The 6,983-nt window shown below is 42.7% G+C and overlaps 1 pseudogene; it reads right to left on the bottom strand.

The window, feature by feature from the left end:
* Positions 1–524: 524 nt before the first annotated feature.
* Positions 525–1,046, bottom strand: LOC148018756 (DEAD-box ATP-dependent RNA helicase 10 pseudogene; annotated as a pseudogene).
* Positions 1,047–6,983: the final 5,937 nt, after the last annotated feature.

Genomic DNA, 6,983 nt, shown 5'->3' with positions numbered 1-6,983 from the left:
GAAGGATTTCAATCGCATAGAAACCAGTGGCGAGTAGGGGAAAGATTGAATAGCTCCTTGATTTTCAGCTCAACTTGTCGAAGGATTTCAGTCGCACAGAAACCAGTGGCGAGTAGGGGAACAAAAGCCCCCCCTTCCAATCGACGACATCCTCTTCCGTTTCGCTTTCGATGGCCTGGACTGATGCATACAAAGGATAGAGAAGCATCAGCAAGGGTCAGGAGCAGCCATGGGCGTGCGTTCCAAGAGCACAATTCCCCCTTCACTGTCTCTTTGTGTCGTTTGCTCTGCCATAGAAGTAAAGTCCCGTTGTAGCAATTTCAAAGGTCATGATCAGGAGAGCCGAGCATAGCCTCCCTCTCACTCCATCGAACATCCGTCCTCAACTGATCAATCAGCCAGAGAAAAAATAGCAACGTGCTGACATTAATTCCATAGGCTATTTTTCCTTCGTCAAGATTCTACGGTTCCATAGCTTTTCGCCTTCTCTTACGATTTTTCCCTTCTTTTTCAGCTTCCCCCCTTCACACTAATAAAGCAGCCCCCAATTTGGCTTTTCTCCCCCAGAAAAGCTTCCTTCCAGCCCGGGCAGTCCTCCCAACTCTATGTACATAATCCTTAGGATACTTAGGAACATTATAATTGATCACAAGGCTGACATTTGGAATGTCAAGCCCTCTACTAGCAACGTCGGTACAGATCAAAACTCCACACTCTCCAGATCTGAATTTATTCAAAAATCCTAACCTTTTTGCCTGGCTCATTTTCCCACTTATTGGAATCACACCCAAGCCTAGGTACCGGAGAACTAAAGACAATATTCTGGTAGCTTTACACTCCCTTGTAAAGACCATTGTCGTATTTCTAGCCAATTCGTGTAAGATAAATGCTAGGCAGCAGTCCTTTTGAGCAGATAGAACGAACATGTACTCTTGCCTCAGCATTCCAACTGTGTAGTACTTTGAAGATACCTCAACATAGTGAAACATAAAGAGTGCACTTGAATCCCTTGTCTCAATAACAGGTACTGTATTACCTTCATTCATCTGGCCCTCACTTGCAAGCCTTGGCAGAAGATGATCTCCACCTTCTACACTTTCAAATTTGAGAAGCTAATCTCCGAACATGAGGTCATCAAGTGCTGCAGGTGACCCTTCTTGAATCTCATCAAAAATAGCAAAAGGTATTGCAGGATAAGAACCCTCACCAAGGTTTGAGTGCTCCAAGGAGAGAGTATGTATGACAGGGTTGGAGTATTCAGCTCTATGAATAGGACTCATTCTTTGATGTGTTGATTCTTCCACCTCAGCTATTCTTTTCTGTGGTTCACCCTCCAAGTTCCCCCATTTAAACTTTGAAGTATCTATTAAATTAGCACCAAGCTGATATTCTGCTGCCTCTATCATACCGTCCCAAGCAATGGCATGAGGTCGTCTATGCTCAACCTTTACTTTGTGCATCCAAATGCAATGCTTGCCCTATGATCAGTGCTATTGCTCTGCTCAACTGTCCTGTCTCAGCCACATCTCCCAAAGCTCCTGTGAACTGTTGATCAAAACCTCCTCATCTAGGTTGACTGACCACTTGGCAAGACATGCCAACTAGAGCATTATTGATAAGTTCCTCTTGCTCCAAACCCTCTTCACTATACTGCCTACACAGAACAAAAGTATAATCACAACAACTAAATATGTTCAAAGTATCAAATCCCACACACACAACTTTTGGGTGGTTTTCACACCTCGAATGCGCAGCAAAACGGCATCCACCCCCTCTAATTCTGCGCATCCTCCGGATGGGCCAACTACCCATGATCGTTATCATCAAGATCCACAAACAAATCAATTTCTTCATTATGCATTTCCAGTATATCAACAAGATTATCTGTCATATCATTTGTCTCTTCCATTGGAGTTTCTTCTCGTTGCTCTTCTCTTGCAAATTCTTCCAATGCATAATCTTCATCATCTCTTTTCTTGAAAATCTTGATTCTTTTTCCAGCAATAGGCACTCTAAGCACTGTCCCATCCAATTCTGTCAACTCATATGTTGCATTATCAAAGACATGTCTGACTATGTACGGCCCAAACCATCTTCTCACCATCTTCCGAAGTGCAGTATGCTGATTTTCAAGGCTACTATCAAAGACTAATACCCAATCTCCCTCTTCTATTGCTCTAGGCCGCAAGCGATGCCTGCTGTCAAACCTGTCCTTATTTCTTAGTCTATCAACCTTCAACCTGTCAATAGCTAGCTGAATATCCTCTAGTCTTCTCTCCAACTACCGAATCCGAAGAGCTAAGAGCTCCTCTCTCGTCAAATCCTCCTACCAAGGTAAAACTGACCAAGTCAAAGCACAAGTCTCAGTCGACATAATAGGTTTTTGACCATACATCAACTCTGCGGGCATATATCTTGTGGTAACACTGTGAGTCGTACGATTAGCCCACAAAGCAAATGGTAGAAGTCTCGGCCATTCTCCAATCCATCCTCTGCATGCTTTGGCTAATGCTTTCACTATCGGCAGATGCCCTCTTTCACTCTTTCCATTTCCCTCTGGATTGTATGCTGTGGTTAGAGCCAACTTGATTCCTAGTTGAGAGAAAAACTCCCTAGCTTCATCTGCATCCAATTCACCGCGATCCGTAGTGATCTTACCCACACAGCCATACCTGCAGAAAATTTCTTCCAATAAGAACTTACACACTGCACTAGTGGTCTTCGTTCTCAAAGATCTGCCCTCAACATGATTGGTAAGATCCTCTCTAGCCAAAACAATGTATCTCATCTGCCATAGACCCATAGGCATAGTAACCAAGTCAACTACCCACTTATAATGAATGCATAGCGGATAGGTCGGATGAAGCTCATCTCGATGACGGACTACCGAATACATCTGGCAATCTCTGCATGTCTCTACAAAGTGAGAAACATCTCTATACATGCCTTTCCACCAATATTTCTCCTTGATTTTCTCATAAGTAGCCCACACTCTTCTATGACCAGCCCAAGGACTCTCATGAAACTCCCTCATCACCTGTAACTGTGTCTCTCTATCGCACACAACCCGCAAAGGTAATCCACCTCTTTTCTTCGGATGCTTCCAAAGAAATCCGTCCTTGAGAAAATAACCATAGGCTTTCCTTCTGATCTTCTTGAACTCTTCATCTGTCCATTCATCTCTTTTGCTTAGTGTACTAAGGTACTTGCCAATCTGCAACCAATCTCCAACATAGAGTTCTTCTATGAAACCCACAATATCATAGACATGGCAAACATGATCAACCATAGTGGCTAAAATTTCTGCATCATCCTCTTTTGCAAGTAGAGTCTCCTCATCATCATATCTGGCTCTAGACAGCATATCTGCCACTGGATTATCCTTCCCTGCTATGTGTTTAAATTCTGGATTTAATGACTTGATGTATGCAATCCATCTCAACATGGCTATATCCGGAGTAGAGCAACTCGTAATCATACCAATCAATGGCAAGCAATCTGTCTCTACCTCAACTGAAGCTCCAATAAAGTACTCCTTGTCACATTTGAGAGCTGTAACAATTCCCAGTAACTCCCTCTTGATCTGCGAATATCTCCTCTGTTTCTCGTTTAAAACTTTCGCCCCAAACCGAATAGCATACCTGTTTCCTTCTGCATCATCTTGACCCACAACCCAACCTATGCCAATTGGACTAGTGTCAACTATCAATACAATAGGCCTGCCACAATTATAATCCGCTTTCCTGAGAATAGGAGCAATCTGCAATAACTTCTTTAATTTCCACATGGCTCTAGTGTGGCTCTCATCCCAATAGAATTTCTGCCCCTTTCGAAGCAGTTGATATAAACAATCTGCTATGTGTGCAAAATGAGGTATCCAAATCATATAAAACACACAAGCTCCAATGAATCTCCGTACCTTTGAAGTGGTAGAACAATACTCCGCAATCTTGTCTATAGCATTCACCTTATCAGGTGAGGGTTTCCTGCCATAATATCCACACATATGTCCAACAATGACAACCTCATTCACTCCAAAAATAGATTTTTGCCCTGATAGTGTCAAGTTTACTTCTTCTAACCTGGCCAAAATCTTCTCACAAGCTGAAATATGATCAACCACAAGGTATCTGCATCCCTGCTCATTTAAACTCTCATTTTTCTCTTCTTCTGCACACCCCTTAATGGGCACATTATCCAAGAAAGGCATGGTAAGCTGAGGTATATAATCACGAAGAACCTTATGCATGGCATTCATCATATGTGCAATAGAATTAGTGGCACCTTGAGGCAAGGTACACATCCTAACAAGCCCAATAGGAGTTCTCATGGTGGTTATGTCCCTGCTTTCCAAAGCCAGCTGAAACTGATCATATCCCGAATACAAATCACCTAAAGAATAGATGGCACGTCCAGCAAATGCTTCTGCAAACTCATCCACAACTGGACCTATACCAACATTCCTGATAGTAACTCTATTTACTGGCTGCATGTCCTGTATAAATCGGAGAGTACCATTCTTCTTTGGAACGATAAACCACCTATTTGAGTATGGTGCAGATGAATGCTCAAGAATTCCCATCTTGATTTTCTCTTTCAATAAATCAATCAGCTTTGGCAGGTGTGCCTTAGGCACTAGAATAGGGCGGAGGTTCCATGGAATATGAGGAATAGTAAAAATGACCATAGGAGCAACAATATCCAGATTCACACATCCAATCTCATGCGAGAAAAAAGCAAATCCCCTTCCATGTCGCTCAAGCATCTCCTAAAAGCATTGCTTCTCTGTGGGTAACAAGAAATCACCATTTCCAATTTTCAATTTAGCAAGAGTGCAGCCTTCTCTATTTGCTGATCACTGTCAGGTGGAAGCGGTACAGCTACCGACTTCACCTTCTTATCCACAGTCTTGTATTTCGTGTCAACCTTGGCTTCATTATGCTCTTCTGCATTACTCAAATCTTGCTGTAAATCAACAATTCTGCACTCCAATGGTGGCTGAATATCCTCAGTCCTCTGCTCTATGGACTGCATAGGAACAGCCCTAAACTCTAGATGCTGAAATATTTCAGCAGTAAACTCTGTTGGCTGAAAATTTTCAGCCCTCTGTGTCTCTGTAAGCTGATCATAATCAGCCGGAAACTCTGTTTGCTGAATTTCTTCAGCACTCAATACTTTTTGTTGAATCATCTCAGCCTCTGACTCAATCTGTGACACAAAATCTGCAATTTCATGAAACATATCCAGGGATTGCACTAATACATTACTGTGACAACTCTACATATCAGTTTTCAGCATATCTTCCATCTCTTCCATCGTATTTGCACAAATCATACTGTCATACATCCCATCTATGTGCTCATCATCCTCTAAAATTCCTGCATTTTTCAAATTTTTCTCCTTCCTGCATATGTACTGCCTGGCAGCTCTAGGCAACCTAGAAATCTTCTGATAGCTCATTGAACTGTTTGCTGAAATCCCAACAGAACCGGAGGAGAAAACACTACTGCCAGGAGGCGAAAACTCCAATCTCCTCTGCTCTGTACCACCGTCGTCTCGCGAAACGGCGGTACCTAATGAAAACCCGAATCCCTCATAGTGGGCAAAGGTGCATCTCTGAGAGTATCCCTGTTTCTAACATGGTTCACACACACAGTCATAAACTGAACTGCTCTCATGCCATCTTTGCTGTGAATCCGTGCATAAGCAGATCCATCATCCATTACCTTTGTTTCCATGCGCATCTCTCTGATGAATGGCTGTCCAAGAATTATGGGATAAGAGCATGAATCCTGCACAAAGAAATGGAAATCCTCCTCTACATCTCCAATAGAAACCCTGACACTGGGACAGGCAGCATACAAATCACCTGCAGTGTTATTGGAAGCTCTCATATGCCACCCATGCTCTACATCCATAGGCCATATGTTACTCTCATAAACTCCACGAACTATGAGATTAATCTCTGAACCATGATCCACCAATGCAACATAAGGCACCTGTTTCTCTCCAATTTTTACCATCCTCTCTGTAGTTGCCCTAGCCCAATGACTCCGCGAAAAGTGACTACGCGGTATCAAGACAGGCTCATCAGTTTCAGCATAATGCATAGGCTGAACCCTCTTCTCCATTTGCGGAAAAATAGAAGCATTCTCAACCATAACCTCATCGTCATCCTCATCCAACTCCCCAATCCAAACTCCCTGTGTATCAGTAGTAGGCAATGCATGTCTTTTCCTCTTTAGGACCTCCTGAAACTAATCTTGAAACTATCTTTTCGAGATGCCCAAAACCTCAGAAATAGTAAAAGTCACCTCACTGCCAAGTATCTTGTCATTAAAGATTTTCTTCATGTCTGTAGATGTCTCAATATCAGACATCAATCTAAACCTTGGCTGCTTTCTCTCTGTAGGCTCTTGCCTCTTTTTCTCTCTTTTGAGCATCTTCCATCTGTTGTTCTGGCCCTGGTCTCAAAGACGGTCCTGCAGTAGGTGGAGTAACAAACTCACCCCCTCTAGTTTTTTTAGTTGCACTTGGATTTTCTTCATCCCTCTTACGCTTCTCCTCAACAAGTACATTTGCTCCCTGAGACTTAGCCAAATAAGGATAAATAGAGTACCTGTCAACAGGCGAATCCCAACCTGTCTCTGATCTGATATTAGAGCCTGCACTAGTCAAAACAGTTTGCTGAATTTTTCCCTTGTTTGCAGTCTCCATAGCATAATTCCATAGTGCTGACTGATTCTCTAATCCCTTCACAATTTGGACTCCATATGTAGAAGCATCTCCTCTATCTGTCACATAAGAAGTATGCGCAGCCATGTCATCCACTAACTTCTTCATTCCACCTTTACTAAAGTTGGTAGCAAGCGGAGCTCCTGTTTCAGTCAACCAAATCTTACCATCTTGTCCCCAAAATACCAAATTCTTCCTCCTTGCATCTTGAAAAGATTCACAATCCCTGCAATGCTGATGGTCCGTAC

This window comes from Lygodium microphyllum, chromosome 20 (genome assembly GCF_053477565.2).
Source record: "Lygodium microphyllum isolate KBCC chromosome 20, Lygodium_microphyllum_v1.1.10, whole genome shotgun sequence".
NCBI lineage: Eukaryota > Viridiplantae > Streptophyta > Polypodiopsida > Schizaeales > Lygodiaceae > Lygodium > Lygodium microphyllum.
The sequence above is the reverse complement of the archived record's forward strand: the minus strand, read 5'-3'. Positions and strand labels throughout refer to the sequence as shown.